General features: G+C 41.9%; 1 protein-coding gene across 3 annotated transcripts in view; it reads right to left on the reverse strand.

Moving 5' to 3' along the window:
- PPM1A (protein phosphatase, Mg2+/Mn2+ dependent 1A) overlaps positions 1 to 14906 on the reverse strand; it is a 35845-nt gene extending 20939 nt beyond the window's left edge. Inside the window, exon 1 of one of the 3 annotated variants that reach the window (XM_038137677.1) lies at positions 14613 to 14906. The gene's annotated coding sequence lies outside the window, so the exon portion shown is untranslated. Of the gene's footprint in view, positions 1 to 13724; positions 14054 to 14612 lie in introns of those variants that run through there. The other 2 variants (XM_038137676.1, XM_038137678.1) reach the window with 2 other exon arrangements.
- Between the last annotated feature and the right edge of the window lie 12287 nt (positions 14907 to 27193).

Consider the following 27193-nt stretch of genomic DNA (forward strand, 5'->3'; position numbering starts at 1 on the left):
CTAGCTGAACTGCACTTTTCATAATTTTGTATGTTCAGCTGCTTTACTTGAAAAATTTATGTTCACTGTCATTCATGGTTCTGACAAAAGCCTCTAAAAGAACTATGTATGAAACCAATTTGAAAGAGGACTTGTTAACTGGCACACATCTGAATGGCTGTTCCCTGCAACTACTGAGCCATGAAAGAGTTCAATGTTTCCAGGACACTGGCATTCCCTAGATCCCTACCTGCTGGCCACAAATTCTTGCTAACACTGCTTTTCTGGTAGTGATGGGGAAATGAAAGCAAACTGATTTTTAAGACAGGGGTTTCACAGTTTTTTGGGTTCGGTTGTTATTTGGCTTTTTTTAAACATTTAAATTATAAGAATCACCCAAGAGGATGCCAGAGTCTGCACAAAGGAAAAAAGCAACACTGGATAAACTAGCAGCAGGACTGGGAAGGAACAGAGCAGCTGTCCCTTTAGGCAGCAGCAAGCCATTAGTTTGGCTCAGCCATCTTGTGAAAGCTCATCCTTAGATTTTCGGTTAAATTACGCAGCAGCTTCTCAGATGTCTGCGCTGCAGATTTACTTAAAACCCTCGTGTATTCATGCTTCACTGAAAGACAACTGCCCCGGACAAATCTGAGGAAATCTGTTTGGAAATAAAATCACATGTATTGTGTATTCTTGTGTGAATCAAGATTCAAGCCAGACCCATACACTGCACACTGTCTCCTCCTTCACCTCCTCCTTGGGATGTGATGCAGCGAATATTCATGCTTAAGAGAATAAGTGATATTTGCAGGCAGTGTAAACTGACTGGTTTATCTTCATGGTTTTCACACCCTAACCATTCAACCCACCCTTCTAATCCACATCACTTTATTTGTGCATTCGTTATTAAAAAATCATACAAAATAGGTCACACATTTTACATACTTGCAAATTATGCCTTGGGAAGCATCAAAGAGTCTGCAAATCACTGTTATACAATACAAAGTAATGGAACCAAACGATGAGCTTTTCTGTTTGAAGACTGTAGACAAAAATTAGCTGTGAAAAGAACCTCAGAAACAGATTTCACCTGAGGCCCCAACTAACAGCTGCACTAGCAGAAAAATCAGTACACCAGGGGTTTCAGAAATGTTTAACTTGACCATGGAATATATTTGATCAGTTTTCTAAATGACAACATCACGTCTTTATAACATGCTTTTATTGCAATACAGCACCAGCCATTAGTGACACCATATATCCAACAAAGCTCTTCACACTGTCTCTTCCAGCCACTGTCAACCTTTCTGAAACATCTGTGTTAAAATAAACAGTCAAGAAATGTTTATATTTGATCTCACCACAACAGTGATTCAAATGTAAGGCATGGGGACTGGTTATGCACTCCTTGGCTCACATGCTTTGCTAACAAAAACAAAACACATACTTCAGCTGTAGGGGGATGGCAGCAGTGATTCACCTCTGCTTCCCCTCACCCCAAACCCTGCTCTGGAGTTCTCCCTCTTCTCAAGTACGCAAAATATTGATGCCCAAGCAAGCTGTAACTAACCAACAAAACAGAGTGTGCACCGTGTGTCTTGTGTCCCAAGCACATGCAGGAGGTTCACATTACTGCAGTTGCTAGGAAAAAAATACGACTTAAGACTTTTTTATCTTCACATGCAACTCTAGTGAAGTCAGAGTGATCAAAATAATTACAGAATGCTGCTATAAATCATGTGGGTAATTATTTTGCAGAATAACACTTTTAATTCATTCTATGATAGGAGCAGAGTTTAACACTGAACGTTCTCTTTGTTGAGGAGAGCATTAAACAGAATGCAGATATTCAACTTTTTCACCTTAATTTAGAGCTCAAAAAGCAGGAATTGCCCTGGCAAATATACTTTTGTGAGGTATTTGACATCATTGCTGTATTTAAAATACAACAGGAAAACATTAAGAGCTGTGCTTCCTAAACTGTTTGTCCTGTTCAGTAGTTTATCACATAAATTATAAATACCCACAGACAGTCTGGGTGAAGTTCTAACAGCTACAGAACTGCCAGCACACCTTCTAAGTTAACAAATCCCTCTCCATTTAAGTACCAAATTGCCTTATCCTTTCCCAGAAGGCAACCTGAAAGCTGGTGGTCTTTGAAGCTAAGCTTTGTAGGTGAGATGTTGATCCAGGATTCTTCAGGGGTGAGAGTTGCCCGCCATGGATAAGAATACAGCTGGGCAAAAGGAAAACCACAGTGTGGCCACGGAACAACTCCTTCAGAAGCTGCCCTCAGCAAGAAGTGATCCCCCTCTGAAACTGCAATAACAGACTGCAGTTGTCTTCCCTGCCATATTCCAGCTAACCAGACTTTTTCTAAACCTGCAGGAGAATCGGGCATGTTTTCAAAATCCTCACTGTATCTGCAGAAAAAGCATTGCTTACTTGTGGATAGGATGAATGTGCCAGATCTTTAGGGTTTTTCCCAGAATTCCAATTCTCATTCAGAAAAAAATTCAGTTAAAACTGACCCATCTGAATTCTGATGAATTGGAGACTACCTGCTACTCCTCCCCCCATATCCTTAATGTGTAATTAAAACCTAAAGAATTTCAAGAGTCTTAGCTACGAACAAAAAGAATCTTAGTTTTACAAGAAGCTATGGACACACACAAAGAAACGCTGACATAAGAAATCCATGCCTCCTTCCTACTAAAAATACCTTTCAGACCTGGTTTTGAGTTCATATCTACGGAAACATCTTTCACACACTGGTGTCTACCTAAATTATGAGCACATTTGTCATTCTTTGATGAGGTGCTTTGTGAGCTACGGTGATTGAGTTGGAATGACACCTTTGGTTAAGCACACAACTCTGTATGCAAATCTGATTAACCTATAGCAGTGCAAGTGTCCAAGTTACAGCATGACTTTGTTATGTAAAAACACAGACCCAGAACAGACTGCATGCAATGCGTGCAATACATAAACCAGACCTTGAACACGGCTTAACTCGGCCTCTCTTCATGTCTTTAGTCATCTTGCTTAAGAGGAGCCCTCATTTTATGATCTTTATTCTCCAAAGAATTTTACTCTCTTAATCCAGTCACACATTTCTACAATCACGTCAGAAAACTGCAATCTCATGGTAGGAGACAGAACCAGTCCTCTACCCTGGAAGCCTCAACTTTTGGAAGGCTTGAATGATGCACATATGTACTGAAGGAGACAGACATTCTTCCTCTTCATTTAAAGGCAAAGTAAGAGAAAAGGCACTTTAATCATGAAGTTTAGTGGCAAAATACACCACCATTTTTTTTTTCCTTAAAGCAGGACCATTCTGAACAGTTTTGTAAAGGTGGTGCTTTGTAAAAAGGTCAGAGGTGCAACATTTTCTTCATAAGTGGTGATTCTCACACGTCACCTGGTGCTACAACTGCACAGCCATCAGCCAAGCAAGCTTCAACTTTAATCTAAGATGATTCTTGGATAACCATTTCCAAATCAGTGACTTCTATTAGTTTTAGGTCCTAAAAGAGAAGAGCTTTCTGCAGTCAAAGTTTCTGGATTTTGGCTCTGAAGAAGAGAAAGGCATCTGAACAAAACTAGATATGAAAACGGACCCCTGTGAACAGAAATGAATGTGCAGGGGGTGCATCTCTGCATCTGCAAGTGCATTTTAACCCCAATTTCTGAAGCACTGATTTTGTGGAGGTCAAACCGAAGGACAGCCTCTTCAGAAAGTGCACAGAAAACTCAAGTTGCAGTTTGCAGACAGAAAAGTAAGAACACTGTACACAACCTAGAAAAATCAACACCAATAATAAGGTCTTGGATAAAACGCAAGAGTGCCAAAATTCAAAGGACTGCAGCATTAGAAACAAAACTGAAATAATGAATGGAGCATGCCAAAGAGTCAGTAGCTAAACTCCTTGAAAGTAGATGCAACTGGAGAACAGAGTGGCAAAGAAAAAGGAGGGTAATTAGTATACTGGGCCATGGACAACCACGGACAACCACAGATCCATCACTGGAATGCATGAAATCTCTTTGCCCCTTCATTTGTTCCTCAAATTGTGCTATCCAGGCAGCACAACTGTAATGCTTTCTGCTACACAGGCAAATAAATTTTACTGCTTTGCTATTTGCCTGTTCATTCACCTGAAGGTTCAAATGAAGATAAACCCTAAACTGTTCACAAAGAACAGTTAATGCAATTCCACATACCCCTACAGAAATACAAATTTACTTCTCCAAGGAATTTGGACAAAGATTTGATCATTTTGTCCCAGAAAACTAACCACCCCCATCTGAAACTTTCCCTTGAACAATATGTAAATTAATAATCCTTTTTAAACAAAGTTCAAGCTGTATTCCTTCCACTAGGATAAGCTGCTTACATGAACCACACTGAAGTCAGGCACTTGTTCTAACTAAGCTGAGAAATACCCCCACACTCCAATTTCCTGGAAAAATTCTCTCAGTGACACTACACCCCATGTGTTGTAATGAGGACCAAAGAGAAAGATTACAACCTTTACTTGAACTACAGGACACGGAGCAAGTCACCAAATCATACAGACTGCTACTGACTACAAAAAGGGTGTTTGTTCACTTCAACTGCAGCCTGATCCACAGTACTTTTCCCTTAAGAAGGCTGGATGCAGTAGCAGACAGCATGTAATAGTGCAAACGTGGAAACATTTTCAGAAGTTACAGCCTCCTGAATGAAAAACTGACAGTACATACTGGATGCACCAAATCAATTAATTTTAACAAACAACATGTCAGAGAACATCCCAGGGATCGGAAGAATGACTAAAATAAAACAGAACACGCAGATGAGGAGACATAATTACACCACAGTCATGGGCTGAATGAAGTCATGAAAAAGCTTCTTGCCAATGAAACTATTTAAAAGCTATTGGAGGCTATATGACTGAGTTCTGGCACTCACAGTTCGAAACATCAATAAAACACAAAAAAATTACAGTTGATGTTTCTGAATGTGTACTTTTAGACACAGGGATACATGGCAGCTAGGAGACATGAACCGTTTATGTAAAAGAAGTAAAAGAAATAAAATACAGAACTGGGGCCATTCCAGTAAACACAGACTAACCCACCATTTCCCCACCAGAACATTTGTTTCTTGGGGATGCAACTGTAGTCTGTGTTCTACTTTCGTAAGAACTGCAAAAGGAAGAACATAAACTACCCATGTGGGTAAGAAAATTTCTATTAACATTAAGAACTTTTGGTTCAGAACAGATGTATGAGGTATGGCTTGTGGCAGACTAAAAAAAAAAACCCAAAAAATAAAACAACAGAGGGAGCAAGTTAATAACTCTGTGTGTATGGAGGAAAGTATGAACTGTTCCAAATTTCCCCAACTTACCCTCCCTCTCTCCCAGTAATTAATATGCAACAGTGATGGCTATTACAACTTCACAGCACGGCAGAAAATACTAAATCACTGCACTCTGATACAAACACCTATGAGCTCTGACCTCTTAATAGCTGGTGCACAGGCACTGCCATTTCACTGAGCTAAGTTGTTTGGAGAGTTGTTTTTTTACACATCTGCTTAAAATCCCTTCTCCTTGCTAGGAGCTGACAGCCTTTCCAAATGCCTCCCTGTACTAAGCAGCAAAATATTTTACCCCACGTGGTGTGTATGGCAGGGCAGGTAGGATTTGGGAGAGGATTATTAAAGCCTTCTGGAACACAGAAGGTAACCATTTCTAAGTTAACACCCTCCCTCCAACAACATGTTTCAGCTTCTTCTTCAAACATTATCTTCTGCTCCTACCTACCCTTCCTGCAGACAACTAAACCTGTTCCAAGGTTAAATGAGAAGCTTCTCAATATGAGTGTATTTTGGCTGAGGTTCAAACTCTCTCCAGCAGAGACATGTGTAATCTGATTTTTGCAAAAGGAAGCCCTGGACATTGAAATGGATAATTCACCTCTAACAAATTGTTCCTTCAGAAGTTTGAAAGATGGTGATGTAATTTCAAGACTTTTTTATGGAGTTAATTTTGCAATCTGGTCAGTTATGGAAGAAACGAAGTTCTTTCCAGAATTACCAAGAGCACTGCTGGGAATGAAAAAAATCACTACACTGATTCTGAGAGGAGACACAACTTGCATCCATGAGTGCCAGTCACTCATCAGGAATCCTAGCATGACTGGCACCCTCAGAACACGAGTAAGTGAGTATTTCTTGGCCCAGACAGAATTCTTGCTTCTTTCTAAATATCTGTACTACAAATTAGAAGTGGGAAGGCATTAGAGAAAAAACCACAGCAGCATCAAAGTATGAGCAGCCCTATCACTACGAAAAACTATGTAGACAACCAAAATGGCACTAACAAGAACTATGAAAATCAATGAGGTAGCTCTGCATAAATTCATGTGCTGCTGTCTGAACAGCATGAGAATGAAACACCAAGGTCCTTGCTTGAAAGCATTAATAAGCAGAAAACATGCCCATGCTGCTGCTGAGTTCAGCACCTTTCTGGTTATACTTCATCTTCCAAAGGTTTCTTACTTAGAAGTGTTGGAAATAAACAAAAGACACCCATTTGAGACAAAAAGCTTAGACAACTGCTTTGTTAACAGTGCAGAAACTCCCGCAGGCTCCAGCCAAAATTCAGAGCCCCATTGAAACAACAGAAAAAAAGAACTGGAAGATCCAAGGAAGCTGCAGTCTGTGTAGACAGAATTTGGGAGAAAGAAAGGCCTTGCTTCAGTTTATATATCAAGGAGATGCAGTAAGATTCATTTTTTTTGAAAGAGCAAGGCAAACAAGTGAATTTAAGGATTCCAACCAAGCTGCTCATGACAGAAGGAGTACACAGTGCTACACAGCCATTCCAACAGAACTCCACACAGCAACAGTTTCACCACAAAGAAAATGTGGGTGAAAAGGAAACAGAAAGAGGCAACCCAGAAGAATGGACCTATGGTGTCATAAAAGTTGAATTACAATTTTTTCCAGTATCTGTAATACCACGAGTGCTCTGCCACTGTCATTTCTCATCACAGCAGATCATTTCCCCACTCCTAAACATTGTGGGCCTAACTGAAAATTCCTACTCGAATACAAGCCACTCAGAGTGCAAGAATTTAACAAATCTGAACATACCAAATTATTCAAATAATAGCTAAAATCCTCCTTTTCTCTAAACTGCTTTTTTTGATCTCTTATTCACAGCTTGCAGCCTCAATAATTTCATTCACTGTCAGTTTTACCAATCAAACAATACCTGCCACAAAAAAAGAAAGTTAAAGATTCACAGAGGAATGTTTTCTTTAAAGGAAGGCTCACATAATTCCACTGCCATTTCTGTGTCAAAGGAAAAAAAAACCAAACCCAACCAAACACAAAGCATTTACTTTTTTTTAATCAAGTTCAACTAAATCTATTCAGAAAAATCAAGACAACTGGGGTGTCCTAGCCCATCCTGCCCCTACCCAAAAGAGTGAAGATATTGGATAAAGAGCCTCTAGAGCAGAATGGGTTTTGTCCACGACTGTTCTGGTTGTTCAAACGCACCTGAAGTCAAACCACTGCCACTTTGTCAGTGTTTTAGCTAAGTGTTAAAATAAACCAGGAAAAAGATGCTCCATGGGAAAAGGTCCCAATGGGATTATTCACTGAGACTCCAAAAACAAAGGGAGGCTCAAATAACAATAATTTTAAAATCAACAAAACAGCGACTGCATTGACTGAACTATTCCTGAAATATGGGGAAAAACTTATACTCACACAGTCACTCTCAGTTCAGGAAACTGCCATTTTTTTACCGTTGATATTGTTTGTTGCCTGTGGCAATGTGTACAAATTCTTACAGAACGCCACCATCCCTCTGCTGTATGGTTTCACTGATAACCTCACCACAAACATCTTAACAATTTAGTTAATACAGTCCTAAATAGTTCAAGAAAACTGAACACATGGAATCATTCCTCTATCCGCTCCTTAATTTCTCCTCTCTGTGTTTCTAGTTCCTCACCAATGTCACTGCTTCTTTTAAAAACTAATTATTTAAAGCTTTCAAACTTCAGATCTTCCTAACTTCAACAAGAAGCAACAGCCAACTGTTTATGGTTTGTCTTATGAGCAATTTATTTTAACAATACGGCTGAATGAAACCCAAGTGAAAATAAAGTTTATACAGATAGAGCTTGGGAGTAAAATAAAAATAAACTATTTTGAGAAAACACAACCAGTATGCCTGTGCCCAATAATTAGAAGATGATGTTTGCATGCAGGCCCCAAAACTTCCTGTTTAGTCAAGCACTCAATATTATGAAATAATACACAAGCAATTTCCCAGACCCTTCATTTCACACGAAAACATTTGTGGGGTTCTAATCTCAGCAACATTAACACTACTCTGGTGAGGATATAGGAAAAACAGCATACAGGAGAGACTTGAAACCTGATGACTACACACGGGAATAAAATGGCAATAAAATAGGAAATGTTTGAAGTTACAGCTGGAACCTGGCTTTGCTTGCAAGGAAATGACATCAAAACTATGCCAGAAGCACATTAAGACCTGGAAGTTAAATCCTCAAAGCTGAGGAAAAGCTGGAGTTTGCTCATTTGTACATACACAGAGCTTTTATTTACAAAGCTATTTTGCCCTCACGTCCTCAGCATTCCCATCTCAATAAAAGAACAAGGACAGAGAACGACTGCTGCAATAAAACAGATTTTTCGCCCAAGACTACATAAAATATAAAAAAAGAAACCAATGGAAAAAACAATCCTTGTTCTTAGCCTTTTATGCAGACAGAAGTTTTCAGGAGAGAAGGCTTTCCTCTGAGGGCACACTGATTGCCAAGTCCACTTCTACCACTACCAGCAGAGAGGTGATTTGCCCATGATAAACGAGGCAGTAAAGGTGCTCCTCTCGCTCCAAACCAGAGTTCATGACAGCTCCAAACATTCTGATCACTTAATGAGGACACTGTCAAATTCACCTGTTTTTCAAAAATCAAAGCAGTGCTAATGCCAGCATCTCCTAAGCTTACAGGGCCTTGCTCTGTAGCCTCAGAATGGTTTTTTACAGAGAGCAGCAGCAGTTGATTTTTAACAAGGGTCTGTCCAAATACTTACTGTAATTGACTGAGGGGACCAGAAAGTTATTTAGTGACAGCAGCTGATTCTTTCTTCATTAAATTTTCCTACAATTTAATGCTAGCTGCTTAACCGCCCACATTTTTCCACATTCTGCACTCCTTTCCAAAGACTGGGTTTTACTTAACAGCTGGAGAATTCCTTAAACTCATCTCCAAACACAAAGAGCTCAGGCACAGTTTACACAGTTCTTGTGGCTACTGGATTTTAGAACATTTCTAAGGAAAAAATACCACAGAACTTACTGGACAAATAGCTATGATATATGGTCAAGAAGAACACAGGCTGCCATTTGAATTTCAGATGACAAGGACAGTTGGCAGTAAAAATGAATTGCACGCATAGATACAGAAAATCCTTCAAGTTACAGCTGAGACCCAAACACGAGAGCACATTTCATTCTCTAGGTCACAATCCAGCAAGGCATTGAAGATGAGAGAACATCACAAATCTGAGTAGTCCCACATCATTCAGCTGCACGTGGCGTATCACCACAAGCACACTGAAGTGCTTTGCTTTATTTAAACTGCAGCTATCAAAATACAAGTCATGTTACGCTTGAGTTTGTTTGGTTTGTAAATTATTATCTTAGAAGACTTTAGAGACCTTTTCCTCCACTAAAAATTCTTACTTTTGAGAAGTAACCTGTTAGCAATGAAGAGGCTAATGTACTTTTTCCTCTCTCTGTAAACTGCATTTCTCTGTGTTTCAATACTGAAACATGGTTAGCCAGTTTCGCTTGTTCCTTTGTAGCACTCTTAGATGCTCTTTTGCAACATATAGATATATTCTGCTATAAAGTTTACACTCTAAACAGTAGAAGTGTACTTCATTGGAACTGTCTGTCAGTGAAAGAAGTTTTTATTCTGTTGTTTTAGTCACATATAAACACCTTTTGAGAAGAGCTGTTAAAAAAATCTGAGCAACTGTTTCATGTATTTATAAACACACTCTGTTCTGTAGACTCCAACAGGCAGCTGAAATATCCATTAGTGAATTGTACTGGTATTTGTGTTTAAACACAAACAAAATAAATACGAAAAAAGATAGCAACTTGACAGAAATCTGTAACTTGGTATGTGGTTTAACACAGACCAGAGTTTAGCACACAAATACAGAAAAGCAGACCTTGCAGCAGCAGCTTAACACCAGTAACACCCAGTGGTTACTGCCTCTACCCAGGAACAAAAATCAGCCTATTCACTCCCACGGTATCACCCTTGCTTTCTCCTCCTGCCCTGATTACGATTCCCTTGGCCTAAACATTCCTCCCAGTCTTAAGAGTCAAGTGATTTACTCTAGAAACATTAAATCTTATTAAATGCTAAATTGTTCCTTCACAGACTGAGAGCAACATAAAGAAGCTCCAAGTTGCAAATGTTATCTCCACTGTGATCTGCACCACATCATGGCTCAAATATACGAATCTTCCCTTAAAAATATTTTTAGCTGGTGAATGGAATGCACATAAAAAATGCCATAAAATGTACATTTATGCACGTTCTCTGCATCTTCTAAATATCCTAAGAACACTGTCATTTTTTCAGGGATTACATATTGTACACACAGACTTGATACTTTGCATTTGCCATTCATTCAATGAAGAGGACTGTCGTTAAGCATGTGTAAATGTTACAGAAGTTTATTTCTTATCCTACTATTCTAAACTGAAATTTGGATCATAAAACTACAGAGATCAGTAATAGTTCAGCAACCAAGTATTATCCAAAAAGAGACTAATTTCCAAAAGAACAAATGAGACTTCAAGTTGTGTCATTTAGAATGAAACAGATGATACATAAATTTTTTAAAATAAAAAACTACAAGTCAAGTACGATTTATGAGAAAAGAGGAGCAAAAATTACAAAGGTCCACATGCCATCGTAAGAATAAATGCAGTTTGGCTCAGGTTTAACCATGATAATCCACTATTGTCTTGAATTGAAACATTACTACTATTTAAGTCCTTAAAATGTCTCTGGTTTGCAGAGGTAAAATGAAAACAGTTATTTTACAGTACTTCCCATTCTAAAACTTGTTTATTTCTTAGCACAACCTGCATCATTCCATCACTTAATTGCAATGCCGGTCTGCTCAGCCAATTACGTAATATTTTGTACATCAGAATTGACCTGAACACATGAAAATTAAGCCAATATCCATGTCAACATTTCAGTAAGAAATATGCTATTCTTAAATTATTTATATTTAGGTCATCTTGTAAAAGCAGCTGCTTTAGATTCCCTAGTTCTACTAAAAAAGAAAAGTGCAATAAGATCTCTTATTGACAGCTGCATTCAAAAACACACCAGTTACATAAGTTTGCAAATTATACTGTGCCAGAGTTAAATATCTAAGCATTTTAACGACAGTTCTCAAAATGCTATCTCAGCAAGAATGACTCAACTCCACTGTATAAGCTGCACTCCAGATAAGAAGCAACCAGCTCAATTCTATAGAAATAAAAAAAAAAAACAAAACTAAACGCAACTTTTTAGTATTCTGCTTGAATTCAAATTGCTCTGAGTGAGTTCTGCTTGTTTGGACCTGCAAGCTTCACCAGTCATTTGGCATTTCCATCTCTCCTCGCTTTCAACAAAAGTATCCCAAGCATACCTAGAGACAGTTAAGGAAATACTTGGAAAACAGGTATAGTTTTCTACTGTACCTCCAGGGGAGAGATTTACCTGACAACCACCAAGCAGAGGACTAGACCTGTACACCAGAGCTAGGCTTGCTTGTATGTGAGAAAACCATGGCTATGCCACAGGAGAGCGAGAGGACAGACAAACTCTCTCCACGTTCACCCGAGGATTTTAACAAAGATCTCTGTGAGGAAAACATTAATAACTGGCACGATGCATCAGCAAGCCTTTTAGCCCAGTCTCATATACAAAAGGGAGACCCAGAAAGGCCTGGGAGTGAAAACTTTAGGAGCAGCTAATGCTGGTGCACCAATCCAAGCTGCTGTCCCTTAAGACCTTCCCTTGAACACTGCTGTGATGGATAGGTAGAGTGCAAAACTTCCCTGGCCCACGTTTTCTCTGATGTTATTCACAGAAGAAACTATGAATAGCAACAGATGGGAAGCTATCAGAGAAGAAATGTGGCTAGAAATTGCAAAAGAAGTAACCAAATTCTTGGTCATTTGGCAACTCAGGGTGCTGAGTAACAGTAGCCATCCAGCCTTAGTGCCACCAGTACTTCACAAAACCTGCTTCAGCCACCTGATCACTGAAACAGCTCAGGAAAGTGCTACAAGGGCTCATATTTGGAAATTCATTTCCTAGAATCACAAGAGTTAGAACTTCTACTTCATCAATTGATTATGCTTACTCTGATGCTAAATGTCACAATCTAAGGAAAACATATCACCTACCTTCTTTCCAGCTACTGCTCTCGTGATCTAAAACTGCCTTCTGCTTAACAAAATAAAAATTTCCTTTGGATTAAATACCTTAAGGACTTTAAACTTTAGGGTTACCACAGAGGCCACCCCAGAGCACAGCACTTTTCCATTTGACAGAAGATACAGCTCAAAAAAATTTAGTTTTTCCCAAGTGCTACTGTAAACTTAAACATTAGTTCTACACCCACAAAATTTTGCCATCCTCATGGCAACACTAAGAAATATTTTAATCGTACCAAATAAATACAAACTCATATTGAACAGATGTCTGCAAAATCAATTCTCCTGAAACTGTCAACCTCTAGCTGTTGTATCACAGCTACTAGAACACAATCTAATGCAACAAAAAGGTTAGACCTATGCTCAGAACCTCTGGCATTTCACATGCAAGCCCAAATACCCAGCAGAACTTTCTCACCGAGGACAGCATTTTCTTCCAGGGACTTTTACCACGCACGCCGTGACAGATCACAGATCGTCAGCGCAACCTTTGCTCACGACATTGTTTTCAAAGGCACCGAAATCTCTCACAAACTTTAAACGCCCGAAAGGCGTTGGCGAGGGAAAGCCGCCCGCCGCCTCACAATGTCACTATTTGGGGAGCGCCTGATGCTCCGACCCTCACCAGGGTGGGGTGCTTTATAAATAGATGCGTGTTGGGGGTTTTTTTTTGGGTTTTTTTTAGGGTTTTTTTCCCCCCCCCATCCCAGTCAGTGCCGTGCCCCGAGCGTCAGGGTGGCGATGGGAGAGGAGGCTGTTTATAGCCTTTATTAAATGAACTCTGGGCGAGGAAAGGAGGGGGCAGGGAGAAAGGGAAAGCTGCTGCTCCTACCTGGGCCAGGCCCAGACCCCGCTGCTCACCCTCCTCCCGCCGTGCCCGGGGGGCTGCGGGGACACCCCCACCCTCGGCAGGCGCCTGCAATGCAGGGGCTGCGCAGGGGGCTCCCGGCGGCGGCATCCCAGCGGGATCGCTCCCCCCGTCCCCTTCCCCATCCATCTCCCTCCCTCCCTCCCTCCGGCCGCCCGACCCGCTCCCAGCTGCGCCGCCGGGGATGGCGCCGAGCTCCCGCGCTCTCCGCGCTCCGCCGCCCCCGGTTGTTTACAGGCCCCGGGGCCCCGCAGCGCCCCGGCCCCGCCGCCCCCTCACCCCGCCCCGGCCCCGCACTGCGCAGCGCCACTTACCCCCCCGGCCGCGGCGTCGGCGCCGGCTGTGCGGGCAGGGCCGCGCTCCCGGCGGTGCGCGGGGGAGAAGGGGAAGGAGGGGGGGACGAGGAGGAGGAGGAGGAGGAGGAGGAGGAGAAGGAGGGGGGCACCCGGCTGGCGGCCTCGCCTCAGCTCATTCACAGGGCGGCTCTGTGCCCAGGGGGAGCCCAGCGCTCATCTCGCCCCCGCCGCCGCCGGCCCCCCCCCCCGTCCCCGTCCCCCGCCGGAGCTGCTCCGCGCCCACCCGCGCAGCGCCGCGCGGAGCGCCGGCCGCGGACGGACGGACGGACGGACGGGCGGACACACAGACACACTCGCAATGCGCTGCCGCCGCCGCCCCTCTGCGCAGGCGCGCACGCCGCAGGGGAGGGGAAGCGGGAGCGCGCGCGCGCGTCCCCGCGCCCTTTCCCTCCTCGCCGCCTTCCCTCCCCCGTTAAAAAAAAAAACAAAACAAAAACAAAAACGAATAATTAAAACACCCAAAAAAGGGCAAATGGAGCTTTTCAGATGAAAAAAAAAAGAGAGTAAAAAAAAAAAAAAGGCGGAAAAAAAAAAATAGCAGCAGCACCCCGGCAGGGTACCCGGATGTCGGACGGAGCAGGGCCGTTACGGGTATTACATCACCCTCCGCCCCGGGTCCCGCGCCGCGCCGCGCGGGGCGGTGACGTCATCGGCCCCGCCCCTGCCCCTGAGGGGGAGAGGCTGGAGCGAGCGCGGGGGAGGGTGTTCCCCGTCCCGATCCAAATCGCCATCCGAATCGCGGTCCCCATCTCGATCCGAATCCCGAGCCGCATCCCCATCCCGGTCCTGTTCCGATTCCCATCCGGATCCCGGTGCCTGTGCGGTGGCGGCAGCAGCTCAGCCCACCTGAGCACGATGGAGCGCGCAGTGGGTCCCGAGGCGCTGGCGGGATCAGCCTCGCCTCCCTGAATCACAGAATCCTTTAGGTTGGAAAGGTTCTCTGGGATCATCGAGTCCAACACCACCGCGTCAACCACTGAGTGCCGTGTCCAGTCGTTCCCTAGCGATTCCATCACCTCCCTGGGCAGCCCATTCCAATGTCCAATCACCCTTTATGTGAAGAGATCCCTCCTGATGTCCAGGCTGGCACAGCTTGTGACTCTGTCCTCTGCTCCTGAGGGACTCACACTCGCCTGAGCCGGAGCCCCGCAGGATTTCCCGTTGGAAGCACAACCGCTGGCAAAACCAGCAGCGGATTACCAGTAATGAACGCGTAATGGGTTTAATAATCCCACGGGTTTCAGCCCCCTTTGATGAAGGCTGGCCTGTGGACAAAAGACATGGGAGTGTGTTCATGAAGTGACTCCCCCATCAGCCCGCGGGGAGCAAATTGAGAGGAGAAGCTTTTAGACAAACCTCTTTTTTTTGTCTCAAGGAGGCTGCGATGGGAGGGGGTGATTCTGGGAGGAATGGCTGATTCCAGCAAGCCAGGGTTAAACCTTGTGGCTGGGGATTTCTGAGATGGAGTGGGTGCCAGGAGGAGTGCTTCAAGGGGAGGATTAGGAATGCACAGTAGCTCTGAGGATGTGAAGAAGGAATCGAATACAGAGGGAGAGATGCTGAGGATTGGGAAAGGTGAAGTGGGTGCTTGGCAAGGTTGTCTAGATAGTTTCCATCTCGAACAGTAATCGCAGCAAACAGCCATATGTTAATGGCTTTAAGATGAGAGTAGTTTTAGATTGGAAATTATGAAAAAATTCTTTACTGTGAGGATGGTGAGACCCTGGCACAGGTTGCTCACAGAAGCTGTGGCTGACCCATCCCTGGAAGGATCCCAGACCAGGCTGGATGGGGCTTGAAGCAACTGGTGTAGTGGAAGGTGTCCCTGCTCATGGCAGGAGGTTGGAACTGGATGGTCTTTAAGGTCCTTTCCAAACCCAAGCATTCCCTAAACTGAATGTTCAGAGAGGCCTCCAACTGCAGGTTGTGTTGCCACTGTCGACAACCATCAGTGCAGTTCATCAGTGACTCAGGGCAGTTTACAGCAAAACCCTACCAAGAGAGGTAGAAGAGCTGTGAAAAATACAACCAAACCTCACTGCTCCATGACTTTTCTGTGCTAGATAACTGACCATGTTTGGTCCAATTGCAGAATCTCCATTTCCAGTTGCTGCCTGTGGCTGGATGGAATGTTTGAACCCAATCTCCCTGTATTCAGCCTAACTGTGATCCTTATCACAAAACTGAGTGCTGCTCAGTCCTGCTCCATGTTCTGGTAACTATCAAGGGCCTTTAGTTTAGAAATTTCAGGCCTTTGTAGTTAAATGCAGTAAAATTTATTGATGGAAACAGATCTTTAGAGACATTTAAATGCAAGCCCTAACTCTTTCCTTCCCAAGATTACAGAGTTGTTCCTGCAGGCACATGACATATTCCTTTACCCTCTCCCTTTAATTTTTCACCCTTCTTTTCCACTTGAACAAAGCTCTCCTAGCATTTGGAATTATGTACAATCATGGATTTCATTTAGATTCCATGTTATTACATCCGTGTTTTGAGTGCTTTTTAAAAAAATAAAACTGAATGAAAACATGGCCCTGTATCTTTTCGGCAATGCCCTCATTTTAAGCTGCAAGAAAGTAATGACAGCAGAGAGTTTGCTGCTCTCATTTGCTATTTATACATTTTTCAGGGGAAATTGGACTAAGTCGAATTACTACAATATTTTCTTAAAGCATAACTTTTATTTAGCTCCCTAGATTTGCTTGGCCTGTTGCACTGACAATAGTAATAAATATTTACAAGAAATTCAAGCATCACTTTTAATTAGGATAAAACAGCTGTGTATATAATATCCCTCTACTAAATGTATTTGTAGTTGATAAGACTACACCTCCCAGCGTACAACTATTTATTTTCTCTTTAGCTGTACATCAAGTTGTGATACAGATGGTTGGGACCTGTAGTCACCACACTCATTAGCACCACAGTAACAAGAACCATTGTGAAACTCAACCCTGTATCATAAATCATTTATGAGTTATTGAGAAGGATCATATTTCACTGTTTGGAACAAGAAAATTCTTTTAGCATTATAGTCATATTTAAAACGATCTGCTGCTCCCCAGCCTATTTATAGAAAATATTATTTGGACAATTATAATTCCATTTCCTGTTACAGCTTTTTAAAAGTCTTTAGATGGATGGTAATTGCCAAGAGTATTTGTAAAAAAAAGTATATATATATATATATAAACCCCTGTGTATCTAAATAAACAGCTTTTTGTCACCGATGCACACTCAGTTATTGCAGGCAGGAGCATGACTTTGTCCTGTCTATTCATTAAAACTCAATTTAGAAAATTCCACGCTTAGCCCGATGAAGCTGTTCCCAATGACATCATTTCCCATAAAAAGAGAAAATGGGCCTGCAGTTGCTGCTGGGGTCACATGGCAGTGTAGCTGCACTTTGGAATCAGCTTCCATCGCAGGGGCCATATTCTGTACGAGCCTGCTGTAACCTCTGCATGCTGGATTGCCCAACACCCCTTTTAACTCTTCCTGGTTTAATACCAGTGATTAAACTTCTTTTATTGTAAGGTGTATCGTGAAGTACCACAGTTTTGTCTGTGTTTTTGCCTCAAACAAGGGACATTTAATACCAATATCACAGAATCACAGCTTCACAGGATCACAGAATCATGGAACAGCCAGGTTGGAAAGAACCGCTGGAGATCACCCAGTGCAACCCCCTGCCAAGGCAGGGTCACCTGGAGCAGTGACACCGGAATGCATCCAGCGGGGTTGGAATGTCTCCAGAGAGGGAGACTCCACAACCTTCCTGGGCAGTTTGTTCCAGTGCTCTGCCACTGTCAACATGAGAAGTTCTTCCTCGTCTGGTGGTGAGCCTTGCTGTGTTTTAGTTCATGGTCTTTTCTCCTCATCCTGTCTCTGGGCACCACCAAAAACCATCTGGTACCATCCTAATGGCACCCACCTTTGAGATATTTGTATGCGGTGCTGAGATGCCCTTCCAGTCTCCTCTGGACTAAACGGGCCCAGCTCCCTCATCTCTCCTCATAAGAGGGATCTCCAGACTCATGATCATCTCTGTGGCCTCTGCTGGACCCTCTCCAGTCTTTCTTGAACTGAGGAGACCAGAATTGAACACAGGGCTCCAAATGTGGCCTCACTAGGGCAGAGTAGAGGTGGAGGATCCCTGTTGTAACTGTGAACTGTTATATTGCACCATTTAGATTTTTTGACTTCTCAGAGAAAAAACCTGAACTTCTCTCATCTGAAGCCTTCATTTCATCTTCCCTTACTGTCCCTGTTCCTCCTCTCTTTTATGGTCTGCCATGAATATCTGATGTAGGTGGGAAATAATACATTTCAAGTTACTCTGCAGCTAAAAAGTTGGTAAACTGTGGGGTTTTGTTTGGAAAAGGATTTGTATCACCTGGTAATACTCATCTAAATATTAGGTGTATAATCAAGCTGTTGTCCAGGTTGCCTTGGTTTGGTGGAAGGAGACAGGTGATCATTACTGTCATGTTTTTGCCAGTGCCTGGAGCAGGTTGGGTGAGTCCTTTGAAGGTGACTTTTTTCTCTTCTGTAGTTTCTGTGAGTTCAAAAGAAGCGGAGATGGCTACTGAGACTAGATCCTTAATTTTTAGCTTAAATTAATTAATTACCTTAGACATTGGAGATATTTAGTGGTTATCTACAGAAATCTTCATATTAATGACATGTGGGACCTGAAAGAGTGGGATGTTGCCATAACTTCATGCTTGACTTGGGAAGTACTGATGCCCCGCCCCATCCCTTCTCCGGGGGGCTGCACCTATTTTTGGGATCCCAAAGCCAGATGGATGATTATCCTGCAGGCTTTCCATCTTCCTGGTGCTATTCCTGCAGCACCCTGGTGTGATGACACCTGTAAGGATCTGCTCAGGCAGCTGTGCCTTTGGGAACTCCATAAAATGCTGGCACTGTGGCGATGATTAATAACCACATGATGTTTAAATCATCAGAAGCACACACCTAGGGTGTATCCTGCATTCAACCTGAATTTATCTGAAGGCTGTCATGAAGATTTTGGTTATCACAGACAAGCATCCTGCATTCCTGAAATGTAGCACTTTTGATTTCATTCCCTTTCTGACAGACTTTTGAAAAGTGCTTCCCAACCTGACATACTTTGTTGCCTCTGAGACCAGATCCATGCTCTGCTGATCACTTTAAAAAACAACAGTTATGACCTCATTTAAAAACCAAATGCTGGTAATTTTTCAAACTACAAAATTAGGTACAAAATCATTAGAGCATCACAATGTGGTTTTCTTATTTTAGCTGTAAGAGAAAGCAAGTGATGCTCAGTCATGAGTTTTATTTTTCCAGGGAGAATTTGCTGATGGAAGTAACCTATAATTCAAGAAAATCAGCAAAAATAAAGTACAATAAAGACCAATATATCAACAGAAGCAAAATCTTTTTATGCTGAAAATTAATATAAAACATACTCAATTTAGAAACCTAAAAAAATTCAAAGCTTGTAAAAATAAGTATAATAAAAAATATAAAGCATAATAAACATAAGCATAATACAAAATAAAGCATATAAAATGCAAGCATATAAAATCTATATTATAAATTAATAAAAGATTAAAAGGGGTATAAAGGCAATATATTTACCATTAATGTAAATTAGTATATAAAAACATTAATATGCTAAAATATTGGGGAAGGGTCATCCCACCATTTTTCTCTTTTTTGTATATGAAATATGGGAAAAGCATGGCCTCTCCCAATTTCTTCAAAAGCCCAAAGACAACAAAAATCCAGGCAGCTCAGAAAGAGAAATGCAGTTTATCGAGGTTTTCAGAGCTCGTCTGCACAGCACCTGCATTTCACATGGCTCCTTCTATCTGTAGCAAAATGTCACTGAAGACCCAGTGGCTAGAAAAATTTGCTTTTCCTGTGACATGGGGAAATTAAAAAAGAATGTCAATATAGTCTACAGGAATTTTAAAGAAAATGAAAAATGTGGGGAAAGAAGAAAAACATTTAAACAATGATTCTTTCCCCTCCCTTTAGAACCTCTGCTGCCTTGTTAGTTGAAATGGAAAAACCTTGCTGGAAAGCCTGTGTGTCCAGAACTTGTTATGGAAAAAGGGACAAAATAACCATGTTTGGTGTCTGAAGAAGTGCTGGCATGGCTTGGCTGCCTGTGCCAATGCATTTTGGCCCCTGTCCCTGAGCTCTCCACCAGTTTCTCAGCAGTACAATGCATATGGTCTCTTTGGGACCATCTGTGCTTCTCCGCAGCACAGAAACCATCAATCAGCTTAAAGCCACATTAGGAGACAGCATAAGTTGATTTGAAGTATTTAAAAGGCTGGGGCAGATTAGAACACACCAGGACTCCAGCAGGGATACCTTCCACAGCTCCTTCCAGCATGGAGGGGTACACATCATTTAATCCTCATCACTGGACACCAAGAAATAGCTATGTCTTGGTATTCCATTTCTCAAAGTCTGATTCCCTTGACAAGACCATCTTTTGCTACAAGACAAGCTGTGGAGAACACCCAGAATACTTTATCAGCCAGGTTTTCACCTATTCTGTCCATTAGACTCTCTTCTCTTTTCAAAATGTGAGAGAAGTTGCTGGTTTTGTTTGCTCTTGGTCCGTGCAGGGAGGCCGGTGACAAAGCTGCCGCTGACCTGGAGCCGCAGGATCAATCCCCCAGTCATTAGCGCGTTGTAAAAACTGCTCTTAGCCAGCCAGTTGTAATGGGCCTGCCCACAATTGCCGGGTGTTTAACCTAAGAATTAGCTTAGCAATCACAGCTGAAATGACATGAGAGACTGGCGATGCGTAAGAATACTTCATCCTGAGTCATCGAGAGTCTTATGATGCTCTTAGGGGCTTCAAGATTATTAACATCCAGGCAAGACACTCTGAAATTTGATAAAGACTGAAATTCCCAGATGTGAGGGAGATTAGTTTGGATGAAAGGATAAGATTTCTATTCTGTAAACTCCCTTTTCCCCCCTTTTGTCTTACCAGTCCTTTTCTTCTTTCAACATGTAGTCATCTTCTTTGTGCAACCACACACAATTCATGCTTTGCTACGTTCATTCACATAAATGTGTTTAATCAGTTCTCTCTTTTAACAAGCTGTTAGCTGGGACACAGCCGAGCAGAAGAATTGTTTTTTTTTTTTTATCAATTAAACAGTTAAATTAAGCTAAAAGCAACATGTCCGAGTCAAATAACCAAGGCAGGGATATATTTAAAATTTAAACATTACTCAGTATTTTGCAAAATAAGTTTTCTGCAGTACCAAGGATTCTGGAGAGTCCTGTATTTACAGGATAATCCTGGTCCGGACCTCGATTTTTGTCACCCATGCCTTTTTTTTTATTTCACAGAATAACCAAAGTTTAAATTCAGTTTCATTACATAGGTGCTGAAGGGGTATGACTAAGAAGCAAAGACATTGTTTCATGTTTGCTGGCATAAAGGACATGGCAAAAATGGATATGAGATCACAAGTTCCATGTGTTGGCTTTCTTAGGAAAGCAAAACAAGCAGCAATTTGGATTTTTAGCATTTTATGACAACCCTCTCCCTGCAGTGATGGTGTTCTGTTTTGTTGGGGATGGTGCATAAGAAAATATTATCAAAACAATGAATGAATGTGAATGAAAAGAAAGTGCTCATTGTGCATTTCAAGCCCAGAGGTATCAGGAAAGGAAGATCTGTATTGCAGGTCACATTAGCATACGTTCTTTTGGAGAACATTTAAGGTGCAGCTTCATATCAAAGGATTACTCAAAACATGGATGCTACTTGGAGATAATCCAAGTCTCCACCCTAACCAGAAAAGTATCCTTCCTTCTCAGGAAATTTCAGTTAATCCAAGGGATTAGGTCAGCTACTTCTTGAGGGATTGTGAATGTGATTTCTTTTAAGGATTTGAAACAAGTTTGTTTCCTTGCTTGTTTTCTTTCTTTGTAGTATATGACTCCCATATTTATTAAAATAAATCTATGTTTCCATTCTCTTTGTGTGTGTAAAGGCATTCACTATGTTTTTACAAAGTCATTGGCCTTTTTTCATTTTTAACCTTCAAAGGAATTATCAAAATAATTGGCTAGTACTTGACATTTATTGTGTTGTAATTACTCCCTTGTGTTGTTTCCCTTGTGTTGTTTTCCTCTGTTTCATGTTGAAGATAAATAATAGGATCCCTTGTGAGAGACAAGATAAGGAAGGAAGAGGGAAAAAGCTTGTCTTACAAAGAAAAATGATGAGGTGAAAAAGGGAAAGCAGTGGCCATGTTAATTCACAGCAGTCTGCTGAAAACAGGATTGGAACCATTAGCTCACTCTGCAGAGGTCACAGGATTGCCAATCTATGACATAAATTTCAATTATTATAGACAGTGTCTCAACATGAAAGCAGCAGTTGACCTGAGCTGAACCCACGTTAGACAAGAGGCTCATTACCAATAACACCTGGCAAATGGGAATTTTCCTGCAAGTGCAAACTGAAAAGTGGGGTTACACCTGCCCCAGAACACTGAACAAAAACTCCTGCTCTGCTGGTGACCCTCTGGGCAGGATTTGTGACTTCTCAAAAGAGAGCAGTTCTCATCTAACTGCAGAGAAAACCTATTGAGAAACTCACAGTCTAAAAAAAAAGGCAATTTCTAGTGTCACCTACAAAACCAAAGTTTAGTATCTTTTTTGAACATGAATCCTGAAAGCATTGAAGTTGATCCAGTGCCTTTCAAGTTAAGCTCAAGATTCCCACTGACTTCAGTGAGTCTGGATTGGGTTTGAATTTCTTATTCACTAATTAGAACTGTCAAAGTAACTTCCATCAGGTTAAGCTGGATTAATGATCCAGTAGTCACTTACCATAAAATCATGGAATATTTTTGGTTGGAAGGCACTTCTAGAGGTCACCTAGTTCAATTCCTGGCTCAAAGCAGGTCCAATGAGGAGTTGCTTAGTTTTTTGTCCAGCTGAGCCATAGAATCTTGGAGTATCCTGAGTTGGAAGGATCATGGAATCCAGATCCTGACCCTGCACAGAACAACCCCAGGAATCCCATCCTGTGCCTGAGAGCATTGTACAAACCCTCCTTGAGCTCTGTCAGCCTTGGTGCTGTGACCACTGCCCTGGGGAGCCTGTTCTAGTGCCAACAACCCTCTGGATGAAGAACCTTTTCCTGATATCCGACCCAAATATCTTTGAGAATGGAAATCTCACCTGACTGACCCGGCACTAGTTTTTGTTTCCCACCAGAATTTCCTGTGTTATAATTTGTGTTGTGTCTTATCACTGTGTATCTCTGAAAAGAGTCTGTGATTGAAGGCAGCAATAAAACCTTCCCTTACCTTCTGCCCTTACAGCTGAGCAGTGACAGCTCTCTTAAGTCTCTCTCCTCCTTGGCTGGCCTCCACTGCACTTTCTCCAGTACTTTCAAGAATTTACTTACCCAGGGCAGGTAACAGGAGGCTGCTTAAAGAGCTTTGATTTAAATACCCGTGGCCAGGATCTTGCCTGTTTCTGTGACATGTGAAATGCTTTTTTACCATAATTAAAAATCCTGCAAACCCATGCAAAAAAACCCCCATTATTGTCCTTTGTGACTCTCCTGAACATCTGTGGGTTGACACCTGCGCTACCACTCTTTTCTGCCTGATTCTGGGCAATGCAGGAAACATTTTTAGGTGCTGGTATTAGTTAGAGCAGTCTTGGAGCTTCTTTTCCTTAGTTTTGGGTAGCAGAAAGGAACTCCTGGATTAGCAGGTGCACCAAACTTCCTGCCTTCCAATGCCAGCATGTCCTGCCCTTCACTTGGTTAAGAAAGCTTTAATTCACTTCTCTGACATCCAGGGATTTCCCCAGATAATCAGATCTCTGTTTTACAGTGTTGCTGGAATGGGTGCTAATATTTAGCCACCTCTTTACCTGTTTATCTCCTTCAAATATGTGCTGTCTGAGCAGGACTGTGGCCTCTGGATTTTGTTAGTGAGATACACAGAAAAACCCCATCCCCAGCAGCCTATGCTTCTCGAGCTCCTTACATAATATCTTCATTAAAATGCCAATCACAGGGTTCTGCTAAGAGCCAGATCAGGCTGGGATCAGCTTTTCAGGCCATGTTCACTTTTGGACTTTTTGCCTGAGAAATTCCACAGGTTCACATGCTTGATTATGCAATTATTTTCTTGAATTGATTTTTAAAACTGCCCCTATGCTGAGTTCACAGCCCCAAAGCTGATCTTCCTTGTGATTTAATCTCTGCTTGTAAAAGGTTAAGAAAGAGAAATCTGGAATTTTCTCTTAAAAAGGTTTGTTGGTAATGAAAAATCCCTGGTATTTTGTGTTTTGCTTTGGGAAGACCAGCAGAGGGGGCCTAAGCCAGAGAGCAAACCCCATCCCAGATTTGTGCTGGAGTTGTGAACAGTATCAGTGTAAAAAACCCAAACCAGCCCCATTTATTTTAATTGCCTATTAAAACCAAAGCAGAATACACCTATGAAAAGGAAGGGAAAGCGGCTGTCTTAGGAAAACTGCACTATAACAGGCTGTCCAAAAAGTGGTACTAATTATTAATGAAAAAAAAATTGGCAATTAGGAAAGAAATTTTAATTACATGATTCTGTCATTGGCAACAGCTACTAAAAGACTGACTACTTGAAGTATCTCTTTTTTGGAAGACATTCCCTCCACAAGCTACTCCTTAAGTTACCTCTGTGTCAGGAGAGGCAGGAAATTTCTTTCAGTGCAGGATTCAGAGCAGGCTCCCAATTTATGTTCCCTGGCCACCCCCACCGTGGAGATTTTTTTTCTGCTGATTATTGCAGGTGCCCAGTGAGGCAAAACTCTGCAGAATCAGCTTGTTGGAAATACTCCTTTTCCTCCTCCTGCCCCTCACTCACAATATTCAATGTTGCAAGAGAGAAAGTTTTCCCTGTGCCCTTTGAGTAATCCTTCCAGTTCTAGTGCACTGAGAGAGACCACATGGAAAAAAACCCTTCTAGAGTCATCACAGCAGATTTAAATGGAATAAATATTGTATATATACACACATGTAGAGATATATAAGTATATAAAATTCCAGATGTGGAAAGGGAATACAAACCTTTCCATTAAATTTGGTGACCTTGGAAAAACCACCCCAAGTTGATAGACACAAAACAGGGATCTAAGAATCAGAGTGTAAATAACAGTGATATTGTCTGCCTCTTCACCAAGAGAAGATGGTTTGTTCTGTAGCAAGAAAGCTGTTCCTTTAAAGCAAAACAGAATCAACAACTTCTATCTTGACTTCTTCTAATGTTTCTTTTGAATAATCATAAAGAATTATGTAGAAGCAATGTCACACAAACAAAATGCTATTATCATCAGATGGGATTTTCTTCAATTTACCTGGAGATGTTCTCTATTTCTGTTATTTAAATAAACACAGGTGATTTAGTCACATGCCTAATGTAAACTAAAAAAAGTATGTTATGAAAAGGAAATGGATAATATGACTCAAGAACTCTGGGTTCCATCACTGTCCCTTCATAATAAACAAATCTTATCTTCATATAGATGGCCCATCTCCTGCAAACAACGTTGAAGTTTTTCTGGATTTGTCTTTTTATTATTTCTCTGAGTAAAAGTGCTTTTACTGTCAATAAACAGGAAGAGAAGTCAAAATAGAGTGGTCTGGAGGAATGTGCAGGTCCCAGGCAGACCTGACTTGAGTTCACCCTTATGTGAAGGACACATCTGGATCACTTCAGTCACAATAAAATATCCTGTTGGGTCAGGGGGGAGACTTGATGTGCAGGAATCCTTTGTCTGGAGGCAAACGTTGTCCTTTAAAAGTAATGTGCCTCTTTTAAACAAATACAGTTAATGCAGGTGTCAGTGAATGCTCACAGAGCACTTTGCAAACAAAACCCAAAGCCAAGCAGTTTATAATCAAATTGAAAAGTCATGGATGTGAAATTGGGAAGGAGGGCAGGGCCAAGTGGAGCTGCAGGTGGCCGGGATCATTGCAGAGTTTTACTGCTGCAAACACAAGTGTCACACCAGGTACAAGGTGGAAAATGGCTCTTGCTTCTTATACTGAGGAAATCCTGCCCAGGGTATGCCACAAAAAGTCACTGACCAACACCCAGGAATCATCTTCTGTGCCAAAAGATGCTCCTATTTTTGTCCTGGCTGTCTGAATAAGCATTGTCTTACCCCTGTGTATTTTATATTGCTATTTTCTATTTTTCTGTGATGCTTTGTTGTTATAAGACATTTTCCTATATATTTTTCTTTTTCTTTTCTTTTTTTTTTTTTTTCTGAGGGAGCAAACAGTGAGATGTAAGGAGGGGAGAGGAGGAGAGAATGATTTACTCACCACTGCACTTCACTTACCTAAACAGTTGCAAAGACTTCTGTAATCACCTTTGCTCTGTCTTTGCTAGCAAGTAAAGCAATCTTTGAGCTTTCTAGTACTGAGATCAGCTGGACTGACCTGTCCTGTGTGTGTAGCTGATGTCCCTCAGACATGCCCCACATTCCTGGGGACAGTGCTTGTGTGCAAAGCCATACCAGGAACCTCAGAAAGAGATTGAAAGTGTGGATGAGCATATGCCAGTGTACAACTCCACACTCTGGCCCTGTTTGACTGACTGGTACAGATGCAGCTCACTCTGGCAAAAAAAAAAGTGCAATGTCTCTAGTTTACCATCTACTGCTTGGGAACAGGCTGTATTGAACTATAAAACAGTGGCTCACAGCTGTATTTACTGTTTTACAAGTGGATAGAAGACACAGTATTTCATCTTGTCCTAATTGTTCAGCCTGGAGAAGGGAAGGCTTCAGGGAGTCCTTAGAGAACCTTCCAGTGCCTAAAGAGGCTCCAAGAGATCTGGAGAGGAACTTTGGACAAGGGCCTGGAGTGACAGGATAAAGGGGAATGGCTTTAAACTGACTGAGGTTAGATTAGAATTTAGGAAGAAATTCTTCCCTGTGAGGCTGGTGAGGCCCTGGCACGGATTACCCAGAGAAGCTGTGGCTGCTCCATCCCTGGAAGTCTCCCAAGCTAGGCTGGATGGGGTTTGGAGCAACCTGGGATAGTGGAAGGTGTCCCTGCCCATGGCAGAGGGGCTGGAACCGGGTGATCTTTAAGGTCCTTTCCAAGTCAAACCATTCTATAATTCTATGATAATTAGAATTAGACTTCAAGTTTTAAATTGATGGAAGCTCGCACACAAAAGTTTAACTAAACAAAGTGAAATGAAATGGATGCAAGTCATAAGCAAAATTAGGGAATGATTTGAAGGAAGAAACAATGGGAGTTATTTTCTTCAAGTCTCTAAATTGCCTGAGAAAGGCAGCAGGCAGAAGGGGTTGTGTGTGAAAAAACATGAAGGTGGGTGCTGCTAAAAGCTGTAATGAGAGGCAATTAGGGGAGA

Source organism: Motacilla alba, chromosome 5 (assembly GCF_015832195.1).
Source record: "Motacilla alba alba isolate MOTALB_02 chromosome 5, Motacilla_alba_V1.0_pri, whole genome shotgun sequence".
NCBI lineage: Eukaryota > Metazoa > Chordata > Aves > Passeriformes > Motacillidae > Motacilla > Motacilla alba.